The sequence below is a fragment of the Plecotus auritus genome (genome assembly GCF_963455305.1).
Source record: "Plecotus auritus genome assembly, chromosome: 9".
NCBI classification, from domain to species: Eukaryota; Metazoa; Chordata; class Mammalia; order Chiroptera; family Vespertilionidae; genus Plecotus; species Plecotus auritus.
In genome coordinates, this window is record NC_137783.1 from 76,636,725 (window position 1) to 76,651,785 (window position 15,061).

Here is a 15,061-nt window from a genome sequence, read left to right on the forward strand (position 1 = left end):
TACAAGTAGGGCTTATAACCTGGTGGAGACAAACTGTTTTATACATTTCAGTATTACTGAGGTAGAAGCTAGAATAATATGAGTTTTGACAAATGGTCTGATGGAAGGAAAGAAACATTAATTTGGAGGGTTGTAGTCTAATATACTAAAATGAGGTTTATTCTCTATTCTTAAGTGTCCTTGGTTTAGGGAAGATAGGATTTACTAGATGGCTGTGGACTGCTATTTTACTATCTCAGTTTCCCTAGTTTGCTTGTTCTGGCTTACTGACCTGTGTTATTTATATAATTTCCTTTTAACATTTATCTCTACAAACCTTTCACAAATTTTATTACAACTTTCATAAACATTCTTACAATTTTAACTCATTTTCTTTTTCCTTTAAAAATGCATGTCCATGCCTTATGTCCTCTGTTATTAAAACCATAGAATTTCTAAACTTTAACTTTCTAATGATAATCAAAAAGTAAACAGCCAGCATTTCTTAGATTAACATTTATGAACACTCTCACTTTTAAGAAATATATCTTTAACAAAGCATAAGACATTATATTAATAGTTTTAAATTTACTTTATAGATTTTCTATAATAAAAACTAAAATTAGGTGAACTTGAAACTTATTGAAATATTTAGATGTTTATTTAATCCAGCAATGTTCCAAAGTTTTTAAGTTGCAAAAGACTTTGGAAAATTATGTATAGGCATATGAGGCTGGAGAAAAGGCAGGGGAGTAGGCCCAGCAGCTTGTTCCTAGGCCTCTAGCTGCTTGGATTTAAAGCTGTCACATTTTTACCTAGAGATAACATGTTAAGGTCTGGGTGATAATGAGTTCAGCTTCTGATAGTAGCCAGACTGTTAAGTAAGTGCTTGTAGTTTTGCAGTAAAGAAAGTTGTTCTTTGGGAAAAGGGTGTGTGTGTGTGAAGGCACTGAGGTCAGAGAAGTTTTCAGAGCATTAAAGGGGTGAGAATGCTGACCTTGGGCTCTAAAGGTTCAGTGAAGAGTCCTTCGCCATGTCATGTTATAGAGGAGCTTTGTGAGAAGACTGAAGTTGGGAACTCAGAGGCAAGAGTACCTAGCGAGCCCAAGAAAGGAGAGTATTTCTTGTTTAGAGGAGGGGACAGTCATGGAGGAGATAAGGCCCCTCTCAGTTCTGCCAGCCCAGGAACCAGGTTACCAAGAAGCTGTGGCTGTAACTGGTTAATTAAACTTATTGACCTGAAGCTCCTCCACTGAGCAGGCCCCTTGGAAGGTGGCTGTGTTCATGGCTGTTAACAGATTAAATAAAATGGACAAAGACTATGAGGAACAGCAGAAAAAGTCCTGTCACTGTAAACCAAGTGTCTACAGCACAGCTGTTGTGTGTGACCTTAGGAGATTTATCTGATGTTATAGGTTGAATTGCGCCCCCTCCCCTCCCAATTTATATGTTAACTCCTAACCCCAGTGCCTCAGAGTGTGACCGTATTTGGAGGGTCATTGCAGAAGTAGTCAAGTTAAAAGAAGCTCATTAGGATGGGCCCTAATTCAAGATGACTGGTGTCCTTTAAAATGGGGGAACTTGGACAGAGAGACACACACAGAGGGAAGATGACCTAGAGACAGAGAGAAGATAGCCATCTATAAGCCAGGGAACAGATCCTTCCCTCATAAGGCACCAATCCTGCCAACACCTTGATTTTGGATTTCTAGCCTCCGGACTATGAGGTGATGCACCTGGTCTTTAAGCCCCCCAGTGTCTGGCACTCTGCTATGGTAGCCCTGGCCAACTAACACATCTGGAGACATACAGGCAGAAAGACCTCTGGAGTCAAACAAACCTGAGTTGGGGCCCTGACTTTGTATTACCCATGGTGTGTCCTTGGGCAAGACACTTAACCTCTCGCAGCCTTGATTCCTCATCTGTCAAATAGGGACAATAATATCCTCTTCACAGGCGTGTTCTTAGGATTAACTGTGAAAACATAGCTTTGATTTGTTCAGATCCAAGTTGCTTATGGCCGCTCAGCAACTAGGGATAGTTGCAATATAAATTCTGACCACCTACCAAATGCTGATGACAATGAGTCACTTTGCAAAGGAACTGTAAGGACAGAAAAAAAGGCCTTTTTCTTTGCTGTGGCCTTACACAATTTATGAGAAGCACCTGGCCATTAAACCCCAAGATTGTTAGCTCCTCTGATTCAAACAACCCCTCTGTTCAAACTGAAAGGCAAGATAAGCTACTCTCAACGTTATGTTCTTGTATACCCATCCTCCCTGCTATTTTTACAACTCAGGGATAATTCGAACCAAGGAGTCTATAGTCAGTAGAAAGTTCTCTTCCCACTCCCCTTCAAACAAGCCTCTTTTGAACTTATCATAACTTTTGCTCTAGGTATGCTTTATGGGCTTGGGGAAAATACGGATAAGACACCTCACTAGGACATCTACTGGACTGTTTTCCTGAAAAGCAAACAAACTAACTTTTCTTTTTTTGGTTTCATTCAGTGATTGCTATTTCATTTTATTTATTTACTCAAATACCCACTTTCTCTATTACTGAAATTGCTTCTCATTTGACATCCCTTTTTCCTTATTCCCACCCATACCCCACTGAACAAACTAAAGCAAAACCATTTGTAAAAATGTCACAATTTACATCATCACCTGTCTAGATTTCTCTTTCAAAATAATTATGAATCTGTGGCATTATAAAGGGCTTTCAGCTTAAACAATTCTAAAATTTTTCATAGAGTTTTCCAGATTTTTTTTTCTGAATGGAAATTTTGTTAGACTATTATCTGTCAGGAGCTCAAAAAATATTTAGTTGGTTCTTTTTCCTCTTCCTCTCTTTGCTCCAAATTGAAATTGAGTTTCATGTCATCTGTTTGCAAAGGTTTTCCTCCCTTCTTTTCTTTCTTCAATGGACCACTCACACTTTTAGAGTAATAAAACATCATTTAAATGAAATGTACAAGGCAATGGCCATTGAGCTCAATACCATTAAATATTTATCAATACAGCAGCACAAGTTTGTGAAATAAACATCAGGTCCTGTAAATTTAATAGTTTCCTGTAAAAGAAAAAAAAAAAAATCCTCTCCAAGCTTTTGCAGCTCAGAGTATGGGGCTTAACAAATAAATAGTTCAGTGTGCCAAAATCAAATTGCCAAATGATTGACTACATCCTACACTGCACAAGAAAAAGGCCACTATTGTTTATACAAGTGTGTTTCATTCAATATTTGACACAAACTAACTTTTCAAATAAAGAAGCTAAACTACAAGTGCACTGGAGTGCTTTGATCTTTCTGGTTCGGAAGCCTTGCAGAATTGGGCTATTTGAAGGATACTATCGGGGCTTCAGTTGGTGCTAAAGAGTCCTGATAGCAAGAACTAAAGGTAATTTGAGCCTCCAGGTGGTATAAGTTCCAAACAAATAGGCTTTATACACATACATAAATGCAAAGATCCACACAGCCAACGAAAGCAGCTCCCCTGGGCCCAAAATGAAATCCTCCCCATGTGAGAGGTCTCACGGGTGACTTACAAGGACACTCCAGCTCAAGCTACACAGGTGCCTCCTGTTCCCTTTATTTGGGCCATGTTGCCACACATTATGTAGAGCTGACCTCAAATCAACCCATTATTTCTTTAGCTTATTCTGCCCAGCTCCATATCAAGGAAAGCATGAGACACCATCCCTGCCCTCAGGGTTCGTGTCGTTGGAGAACTACCTATATAATTAAACTCCCAACTGTGTGCACTGGGTGAGAAGTGCTAACACTAGAGTTAACATGTCTGTGCCAGGAGCTGTGCTGTTTTCCAGAAATTGTCTATTTCATCTTCTCAGCAGCCCCACGAGGTCAGTCAGATTATCCCCGTTTTACAAATGAAGATTGAGTCTGAGAATAAATACCTTGTCCCAAGTCACAGAGCTAAAATGTAGGCTGGAGTATGCAAACCCAAGTCAATGAGACTCCAGCCCACCCCAGCACTTCTCCCTCCAACCTGTCACTTCCCCGTTCCCTGTACCCACGTCTGCTAGACCAGCTGGCCAGTGCAAGATACTCCACGGGATCGGAGTTAGGTCCCTTCTGCTCTTTCTTCCCTTCTCGTTTCATCCCCACGTACTCTCACAGCACTCACTCTTTCCCAAGATAAGACAAAACAAAACAACAACAACAAAACAGGGAATGGGACCAGTGGCTTCTTGGAGGCCCTTTCTCCCATTCTGAAGTAAACTCCAAGAGGAAATATACTTCAGTGCAAATCAGAAAAGGTGTTTACTATCTGTACTTCGTGGAAGAATACTACTTCTTTCTTAATGAGACTGACTGTGTCTTTATAAAAAAAAGTTTTCATATAGGTCAGCTTCTCTTCTGACCTATTCTTTCCTTTTTACTGCTTTGCTGGCAGTAAATCAAGATTCTACTGAGTTCTTAGGGATCCCAAGTTACATTCTTACAGGCTGACAAAGTAAATGTTAAACAACCAGGCACTTGGGGTAGAGGAACAGAAAAAGAATTAGAAATACTGCCACATGTATGCATTACAGCACTACCCAGCCAGGTGGAAGAGATAGCTGATATTTTGCTAAACAAACAAGAAATTGACACAGCGAGACGGGGTTTCGGCTCTCCAAAAGTCTGCTGGAGTTCCCACTCTGCTAAAATCCAGAATGTCCAATGTGCTTTTTAATTGTCTTGATAAATAATTGCTTTTTAGAAAGTCAAAGAAGGGAACTTTTTCCCCCGAAACATCAGTAGAGAGCAATTGCCAATTGCACAATAGGCCAAGAAGAAATGGTATGGCCTAAGCACAGGCCCTGGCTTTGGGAAAGCATATTTCAAAGAGCATAGAAAAAGGCCAGAAATTACCTCACAGCCAGACTTTAAAAGAAAGACATCAGGGAACACAATTTAGGCTGCTACCTGAATCTGTGTCACCCAGGCTACAGCTCCTTTTTGCTCAAATAAATGTTTTTAAAAAAATTTTTTAAAAAGTCATCATTCTGCCGAAACCGGTTTGGCTCAGTGGATAGAGCGTCGGCCTGCGGACTGAAGGGTCCTGTGTTCGATTCCGGTCAAGGGCATGTGCCTTGGTTGCAGGCACATCCCCAGTCGGAGGTGTGCAGGAGGCAGCTGATCGATGTTTCTCTCTCATCGATGTTTCTGGCTCTCTATCTCTCTCCCTTCCTCTCTGTAAATATCAATAAAATATATTAAAAAAAAAAAAGTCATCATTCTATGAGTGAAAATGGAGGTAGAGGAATAGTTCAAAATGGAAAATCTGACCATATAATAAAAAACAGGAGTGTAGTTGCAAATGGAAATCAGCAATGAGTTTTACAAAACAACAAAACAAAAACAAACAGGTCCTTCATAGGCAAAAATGTAAGAATGGGCTGGACATGGAAAAATAGTATCAGGAAGATCAAAGTACAGAATATGCTGACATTTATGAAAAACATTTCAAAGGATTTGGGGTGCGGGGAGGGAAACGAAAGTGAAAGAAAAGAGTTCAGCTGTACTTGGAGTTGATAATGTGATGTTATCACACTTTGGCTTCCACGTTCACTATCAAGGAGAATTATCTTCACCATGGAAAGCACTGAGCATGCTTGAGAGTAAAATTAAGCCCACGATAGATGGGAAGATAGAAAGAGAAAACCTATGTTTGAAAAGAATTCACCATCCTAGACTAAGATGAATGATATTGCTGGGACTTAAAAATAAAAGAAATTGCAGATGTAATCACAAACCATGTTACAGTCCTTGAGATGAGCGAACATCCCAATTTTCAAAAAGGGGTAAAAGATCTACTGCTATTTCAGACCAGTTAATTTAGGTTACTTTTACTAGAACAGATTACTAACCAGATGGATGGTGATCAAAAGTCCTAAATTTTTTATGTTTAAATAATAATAATGTAGATACAGGCATTGCAAATTATTAATACTATGGATTTAGGAACATTGCTTAGTACTGAAATGAAATGGACTTTGTAACAGGTGCACTCTAACCACCCTATTCAGAATAGCAGCTCACCCCTCTTTCTCCCACTCCTGGGACTCCAATAGAGTTCACATTTACCACTCTACATTTACGTTTTTTCCATAGCACTTGAAATGTTCACCCACAGTATCTATTTTTACCTGTCTTTGTCACTACAATTTAAATCACCATAGGGATAGGGAACTTTTGTTTGGGTGGAGCTGTTCAGTGACTAACCCCGTACCGGGCACCCAGTAAATGTAAGTGGAATGAGTGTAGGAAGTTTTAACTGCTTACAAGGCAGAGACAAGGGAGGGAGTAGGCATGTTTGGGCTTAGTGCTAGTGTCTTCTTCAGTAGCTGCAAGCCAAGACCCAGTGACTCCCATCCCACTCTCTTGCACTACACAAGAAATCTAGGGTGCTTGATTTCTGAGGAGTAAAGAACTTATATATAGCTCTTCAGAATTATGGCCCTCCTCCCCAACCTCTAAACAGAGGTTTAAGAACTTGGTTTTGAAACATCTAAGGCTATCTTATTATATCATGTGACCTCACAAAATGTTAACCAAACTCCTCATGACAAACTGAGAAATTTCTGTCTAAACTAGTGGTTCCACAACCTTTTTTTGGCTATGTCCCACCTAAGCATCTCCAAAATCCTGATGTCCCTCCCCCCCCCGCCCCTGGTGACATAATTTTATTATTCAAAAAGTGAACTCCTATTCACGTGGAGGAAGCCTACAAGGCCATTAGTTTGGTCTAAACAAGCTTCCAAAGAACATGGCATCCATGAAAGAGAAAAATAAAAGAACAAAAGGACAGTTGAAGTACTGAGGAAGAAATAACTAAGAAATTGTTTAAAAATATAATACTAGTGGCCTGGTGCATGAAATTCGTGCACAGGGGGAGAGGGGTGTCCCTCAGCCCGGCCAGCACCCTCTCCAATCTGAGACCCCTCAGAGGATGTCTGACTGCCTCTCTCTTGCAATCCGGGACTGGTGGCTCCTAACCACTCACCTGCCTGCCTGCCTGATCACCCCTAACCACTCTGCCTGCCAGCCTGCTCACCTCCAACTGCCCCCCCCGCCAGCCTCTCATCCCCAAATCCCCCCGCTGCCAGCCTGCTTGCCCCCAAATGCCCCCCCACCAGCCTGATCACCCTAAACTGCCCCCCACTGCTGGCCTGCTCACCCCCAACTGCCCTCCCTGCCGACCTGATCGCCCCCAAATGCCCCGCCAGCCTGCTCGCCCCCAACTGGCACCCCTGCTGGCCTGCTCGCCCCCAATTGCCCCCCCCCACCAGCCTGATCACCCCCAACTGCCCTCCCCTCCTGGCCTGATAGCCCCTAACCGCCTCTGCCTCAGCCCCGCCACCATGGCTTTGTCCGGAAGGTCTCCCGGTCTAATTAGCATATTACCCTTTTATTAGTATAGATGAAGTGATATGAAAAAATAGCAAATAAAGTGTCAAAACATATACTAGTAATAGAGAACTGAAATGCATAAATATATCACAATACATATTTATATACTGTTTATATGAAGCCCCTAGAACTACAAGAAATGCAGAAATTCACTGTTAATAACTCATTCTCAAATCCCCCCCCCCTTAAAAATCAAATTGCCCACCTGTGGGGCAGGTGCCCCACATTGGAGACCAATGGTCTAAACCATATAATTGAAAAACTTCTCAAAATTGGAACTTTCAGGAAATTTTAAGCTTTAGCAAAATGCTTATTTTTAGGAGGAAGTTATCAAAAATGTTCAAAATCAGGTCTATAATTAGGAAGAATGTGAGCAACAAAACCCAATTTAAAAAGACTACTTCTTGCCAAGACTTTTTTGTATGTAAACCAATTTCTAATAGCCTTACCCCTCCCTGCATTTGTAGCTACCTCCCTCCACTAAGAAGTTACTCCTATACACTTCATTTATCCAAAACACAAACTAGCAGTGGGGCTTGGACAAACCATTTTTGGGCCTAGTTGTTAAGACAAAAATATCACAGGGGGTATGTGTGTGTGAGTGCATATGTACACCACTCAGAACTTTAGACGACAGACATAATCTTAAGAAATCAGATAAACAATAGAATAAAATCCCACAAAAAGCTGGGAATTATTGCCTTAAGTGATAACCTAGGTATTTGCAAGCATGGAGAAGAGACATCCACACCTCTGTTTGGCTCAGTGGATAGAGCATCGGCCTGTGAACTGAAAGTTCCCAGGCTCGATTCCAGTCAAGGCACATGCCCGGGTTGTGGGCTTAATCCCCAGCGGGGGGACTTGCAGGAGGCAACCGATCCATGATTGCTATGTGTGCCAAAGGTCACTTCTCTCTCCCTCTTCCTTCTTCTCTGAAATCAATAAAATATATTTAAAAAAAACAAAACTACAATGTTAACTGTTTGACCTATTCACTAGTGCCTGTTCAGCAACATTGTAGCGTGTAGTACAGATGCTGTTTAGAGAATGGATGACCTTCCCTGGACGACCAAGGCCAGATCAGAAGGCCAGGGTAAAATGGCCACGCTCTCTGGCTTCCACTTCCACAGACAAGCCTTCATGTCTGGTGCCGCTCCCAGGCCTGAGGAAAGGGTGCCATCTGGAGGACCTCCGTTTTAGAGAGAAACCCCGTGCAAAACGACCATGAAACTTGTCACCAACTATTCAGTATCTCCATAGCAGCAGAAGCCACTTTCAAGTCACCTTATGGATTTAAGTAGTTTACAGTCTTGTTTTTTAACCAAAACTTCCCATTTTACAAAATCTTGGGGAGCCTTTCTCGAATTTCATTTCTCAGTCATTTGTGTAGTTCTGATTGTTATTTGGAAAGAGATTTCTCCATTGGCCCCCAGATCCACTAAATGAGTAGTCTCTTCAAGTTCCCTTCCTCTCATAACCTATAAGCTCTTTCTATAGAGATGGGGTTCTACTTCCACTTCAGCTCAAGTTCTAGTCAGAATAGGTACCTTCAAAGTCCCTATAAGAGCTGCCAAATCCAGCTTCCACGTGCTCAATCAGGTGGTTCATTCCTAACCAGGATGAGCATCCACTTAATCATTGCCATTGCTTTGGCAGGGAAAAGGATGGAGTGTCCCCATTCTGTCTGCCACAGTATTCAAACTGTTCATTAGGGGAAGTGTCCCAGGGGACAGAGTCTACCAGCCTCAAAAGAATTGCAATGCAGTTTTCTGTGCTACTATAGGGAGGGAAGCAGTGAGGAGTGAGCTTTTCAATTATAAGAAATCCCAAGCCCAAATTGCTGTACTTGTCAAGCAACAAGAATAGCTTCTATGAACAAAAGAAATCTGCCATTCTGTTTGATAGTCTTGTGATGCATTTATTTCAGTTCTGTCCTTAGTTCCCTATTCTCTCAATTGCTGAGAAAAGAATGTTACCTGAAATAGTGTGAATTTTCAAAAACAAATACTTTCTTTACCTGTAAAAATGGCCCATTCCTCCTCTCAAGAAAGAGCTTTTTTGTTCTCAAAAAACTAAAGTTGCTTCAGGAAATTCTTTTTTTTTTTTTTTTTTTTTTCAGTGAGTCCTCAGTAGGACATGCTGAGTATACGTAGACAAATAGCTTGTCATTAACCACAGCCGAGTTCTGCTATACAAAGAAAACCAATCTTCCCCTTCTTGTTTGTTCTATGACCCCTAAATAGGTAAAAGAAAAATTAAGCAACCACAATGACTACAGGCTGAGCCACAACTAAGAATGAAAGGGCAAAGGCAGAACACTTCCAGGAGGATAAACAATTTGCTATGTGTGCCAAGGGTCAGCCATTGGACCTAAGGAACCATGCTCACTGCATTGAAAACCTCCTCCAGACAGCATCTTCCTCAAAAGCACATGAAGAGCACACCCTCAATCTCTTTTCGCATGAAGAAACCATATTTCAGTAGAAAAAGACACATCCAGAGCACTATAGAGATCCAGGACAATCTTAAAGTAATATATACCTCCAATGGCTGCAAAGAGTTAAACACACAGTAAGTTGACAGATGACCTATGTCCACCAAGTAAAGGAGTAGGTTATAGAGCCTAAAGTTAGTGTCTCATGGCACATACATGCTGAAAGAACACTGGCAAGTTTAAACCTTTGCCATTTGCCCTGGCCAGGTAGTTCAGGTGATTAGAGCATTGTCCTGATATGCCAAGGTTCCAGATTTGATCCCCAGTCAGGCACATACAAGAATCAACCAATGAATGCATAACTAAGTGGAAGAACAAACTGGTGTTTGTTTCTTTCTCTCTTCCACCTGCTTTCTAAAATGAATTAAAAAAATATATTTGCCATTTGATAATGTACAGAAACAGTGGAACTAGAGAAGGCAAAACAAAACAAAAAACCCAACCAAAACAAACAAAAAAGAATGTACAGAAGTGTCAAAATGGCAAAGTAGGGTCCTAGCCAGATTATCTCAGTGGATAGAGTGTAGGCCCTTGGAATAAAGGGTCATGGGTTTGATTCTGGTCTAGGGCATGTACCTTAGTTGCAGGCTCAATCCCTGGCCCCGGTTGGGGCGCATGCAGGAGGCAAACAATCAATGTGTCTCTCTCACATCATGTTTCGCTCTCTCTGTCTCTCCCCCTCCCTTCCACTCTCTAACAATCAATGGAAAAATATCCTTGAGGATTAATAACAGAAGATAAAGTAGGTAAATGCTGTGCTCACTTCCTTCCATGACCACAACTAAATTACAGAACCATCATTCAGAACCACCTGAAATCTAGCTGAACAGAAGTCCTATAACTAAGGATAATAAAGAAGCCATTAAGAGATTATATAAAGAGGCCATGAAGAAACTGGTAGGGGAATGGAGACGAGAATGGGCAGGCCCCACACCTACAATGTGCCAGTTAAGAAAGAGGGATATCTCGGCTGTGGAGGTCCCCCTTGAGGAGCCCCACAATGGGTTCCCCAGCCCAGGACTCCAATGTCAAGAAGTCCCCATAACTTCTAGCTGTGAGCGCCAGGAGGGAGGGCTGCTGAATAAGAAAGAGGGCTGCTGAAGTCCCAGGTGTTCCTCTTCAAGGGTCTGGGCACAGACATTTGCTTGCAGTCTCACTCACTCTGAGCAGCAGCTTGAAAAGTGCTGAGACATAGGAGAGAACTGAACTGACTAGCTTCAGGGTGAGGGCTGGAGGGGCAGGCGTCAGGGCATCTCACTCTGGGGACAGAAGTGCTGGCAGGTGCCGCTGTTCCTTTTTTAAGCCCTCCCCCAAACCAGCTGGCAGGTGCAGTGGGCACCAAATCTGAGTCTCCATCAACCTGGCTAACACTGCTCATCCTCCCACCCTGGGGATTCTCTGGGATGCCCACCCTCCCCAAGTCGAGCACCTGGCCCAAACTTCTTCCAGCAGAGTTTCTACACAAATGGCCTGTCTCAGGTCACACTGAGGACTTTCTAAAATCTCTAAGATTCACAAACCCCAAACAAGAAGCGTATGGCCTCAACATGCCTGGTACCTCTGGCTGGATGGCCACAAGCCCAGCAAGAGTGGCAGCTGGCCTAGAATTTCAGCTTAGCCTTTCCCTGGAGCCTTCAAGCTCAACGGAGATGGCAATCACCTGCAGATCACGTTGTAGCTCCTACCAGGTGGCTCCAGGCAGGGGACAGGGAGCAGCTAACCTTGGCCTGCACTGGAGCCCATCGCAAGAGGCTCCAGAGCAAACATGCCCCTTGGCCAGCTTAAGACCACACAAGACCACCACCCAACCACCTCCAGAAATTAAACACCCAAATGGAAAACAAGCACCAGAGCCCTGCTGAAGGAAAACTTCCCTGAGGTCACTCCCTGCACAAGTTTGTCAGCTGTAATCACCACCATCCCCCAGAGCCAGTCAGTCTGAGGGTCAATCCCTCCCACTGACATGCCAACAGCAATCAAGGCTCAACTACAACAGTAGGGAACACACAACCTACACAGGGACACTGCGGGAGCACCCAGCTCAGGTGACCAGGGAGACTGTGCCATTGGGCCCCACAGGACACTTAAGGGCACTCTACCAGGATCAGGAGATGTAGCAGATCTACTTAATACATAGACACAAACATAGGGAGTCAGCCTAAATGAGGAGACAAAGAAACATATCCCAAATGGAATAACAGGACAAAAAGTGAGAAAAAGAGCTAAATGAAATGGAGACAAGCAATCTACCATATAGTATTCAAAGCACTGGTTGTAAAGGTGCTTAACAAACTTAGAAGGGTAGATTAACTCAGTGAAAACTTTAACGAGAGAGAAAACATAAACATAGAGAAACCATAAAAAAGAATCAGTCAGAAATGAATACAATAATTGAAACAAAGAATACATTAGAGGGAATCAACAGATTAGGGGAAGCAGAAGATTGAATCAGTGATTTGGAAGACAAGGTAGCAAAAAACATCCAATCAAAAAAGCAAAAAGGAAAAGGAATTTTAAAAATGAGGATAGTTTAAGCAACCTCTGGGACGACATTGAACATACCAACATTCACATCATAGGGATACAGAAGAGAGAGAGCAAGGAACTGAAAACTTATTTGAAGAAATAATGATGGAAAACTTCACTAACTTGGAAAAAAAATAGACATATAAGTCCAGGAAGCACACAAAGTCCCCCAAAAGATTAACCCAAACAGTCCCATGCCAAGACATAATATAATTAACATGACAGGTTAAAGACAGAGAGAGAATATTTTTTTAGCTTCACCCAAGAATATGTTTTTTGCTTTTTTGAGTTTATTTTTTAGTGAGAGAGGAAGGCAGAGAGAAACATCGACTGGTGTCTCCTGTAAGTGTTCTGACCAGGGATTGAATATGCAGATGACACTTCAACCAACTGAACCACCCAGCCAGAACCAGAGAATCTTAAAAGCAGCAAGAGAAAAGCAGTTAGTTACCTACAAGGAAGCTGCCATGAGTCAGTCAGTTGGTTTCTTAAGAGAAACTTTGTGCCACCACTACCACCCCGGAAGAAATTGGCACAAAAATATTCAAAGTCATGAAAGGCAAGAACATACAACCAAGATTACCCAGTAAGGCTATAATTTAAAATCAGAGAGACAAGAAAAAGCTATAGGAATTCATCACCATCAAAGCAGCAATACAAAGAAATGTTCATGGGGCTTCTTTAAGAAGAAAGGGATAAATATGAATAATAAAATGGCAATAACTACATCTCTATCAATAACCACTTTAAATGTAAATAAATTCAATGCTCCAATTCAAAGATATAGGAAAGCTGAATAAATAACAAGACCCATAAAAACAATGTCTACAAGAGACACACATTAGATTGAAAGAAACACACATACTGAAAGTAAAAGGATGGAAAAGGATATTTCATGCAAATGGAAACAACAAAATGCCAAAGTAGCAAAATATTTGCCAGACAAAATAGACCTTACGACAAAAGCTATAATCAGACACAAAAAATGACATTTCTTAATGATAAAGGAATCAATACAACAGGAAGAAATAACCCTTATAAACATGGATGCACCCAATACAGGCAAACCTAAATATATAAAGCAAATAATGACAGACATAACAGGAGAGATGGACAATAATGAATTCAGTAAAGTAGCAGGATACAAAATTTATATTCAGAAATTAATTGTATTTTATACATCAATAATGAACTATCAGAAAGAGAAATTAAGAAAACAATCCCATTTACAATTGCATTGAAAAAACAACACACCTAGGAATAAATTTAACCATGGAAGGAAAAGACCTGTACCTGGGAAACAGTAAGACATTGAAGAAAGAAAATGAAGAATATACAAATGAAAAAAAAGGACATACCATGCTTGTGAAAAAATTAACACCATTAAAATGTCCATGTTACCCAAAGCACTCTATAAATTTAATGCAATCCTTATCAAAACACCAATGGCATTTTTCTCAGAAATAGAGCAAATAATCATAAAATTTATATAGAACCATAAAAGACCCCAAATAACCAAAGCAATCTTGAGAAAGAATGACAAAATAGGAGGCCTCACATTACCTGATATCAAACTATACTACAAGGCTGTAGTAATCAAAACAGCATAATACTGGCATAAACACACACACATAGACCAATGGAACAGAATATAGAGCATGGAAATAAACCTATACCTATATGGTCAACAAATTTATGGCAATAAAGGCAAGAATATACCATGGGGTAAAGACAGTCTCTTCAATACATGGTGTTAGAAAAACTGGACAGTCACATGCAAAACAATGAAATTAGATCACTTTCTTACACCATATACAAGAATAACTCAACATGATTTAAAGACAGAAATGTAAGACCTGAAACCATAAAGCTCCTAGAGGGAAACATAGGCAGTAAGTTCTTTGACGTTACTCTTAGTAATATGTTTTTGGATATGTCTCCTTGGACTTTGGAAACAAAAGAAAAAAATAAATGGGACTACGTCAAACTAAGAAGTTTTTGCACAGTAAAGGAAACCATCAAAATGAAAAGATTAACCTACTGAACTGGAAAAGATATTTGTCAATGACATACCTTGTAAGTGGTTAATATCCAAAATATATAAGGAACTCATACAACTTAACACAAATAAACAAACACACACTCCAATTAAAAAATGGACAGTGGACCTGAATAGACATTTCTTCAAAAAGGATACATTCATAAAAAGATGCTCAACATACTAATCATCAGAAAAATGCAAATTATAGCCACAATGAGATATCACCTCATACCTATCAAAATGGCTATCATCAATAAATCTACAAACAAGTGCTGGTAAGAATGTGGAGAAAAGGAAACCCTCACTGTTGGTGGGATTGGAGATTGGTGCAGCCCCTATGAAACAGTATAGAGATTCCTCAAAAAATTTACAAACAGAATGACCATATGACCCAGAATTTCTACTTCTGAGTATTTATCCAAAGAAACCCAAAACATTAATTCATTTCAAAGACCATACGCATCATGTTCACTGCAGCATTATTTACATGTGCCAAGATAGGGAAGCACCTTAAGTATCTATTGATAGGAGAATAAAGAAGCTGTAGTATATTTATACAATGGAACATTACTCAACCATAAAGAAGAATTAAATCTTAC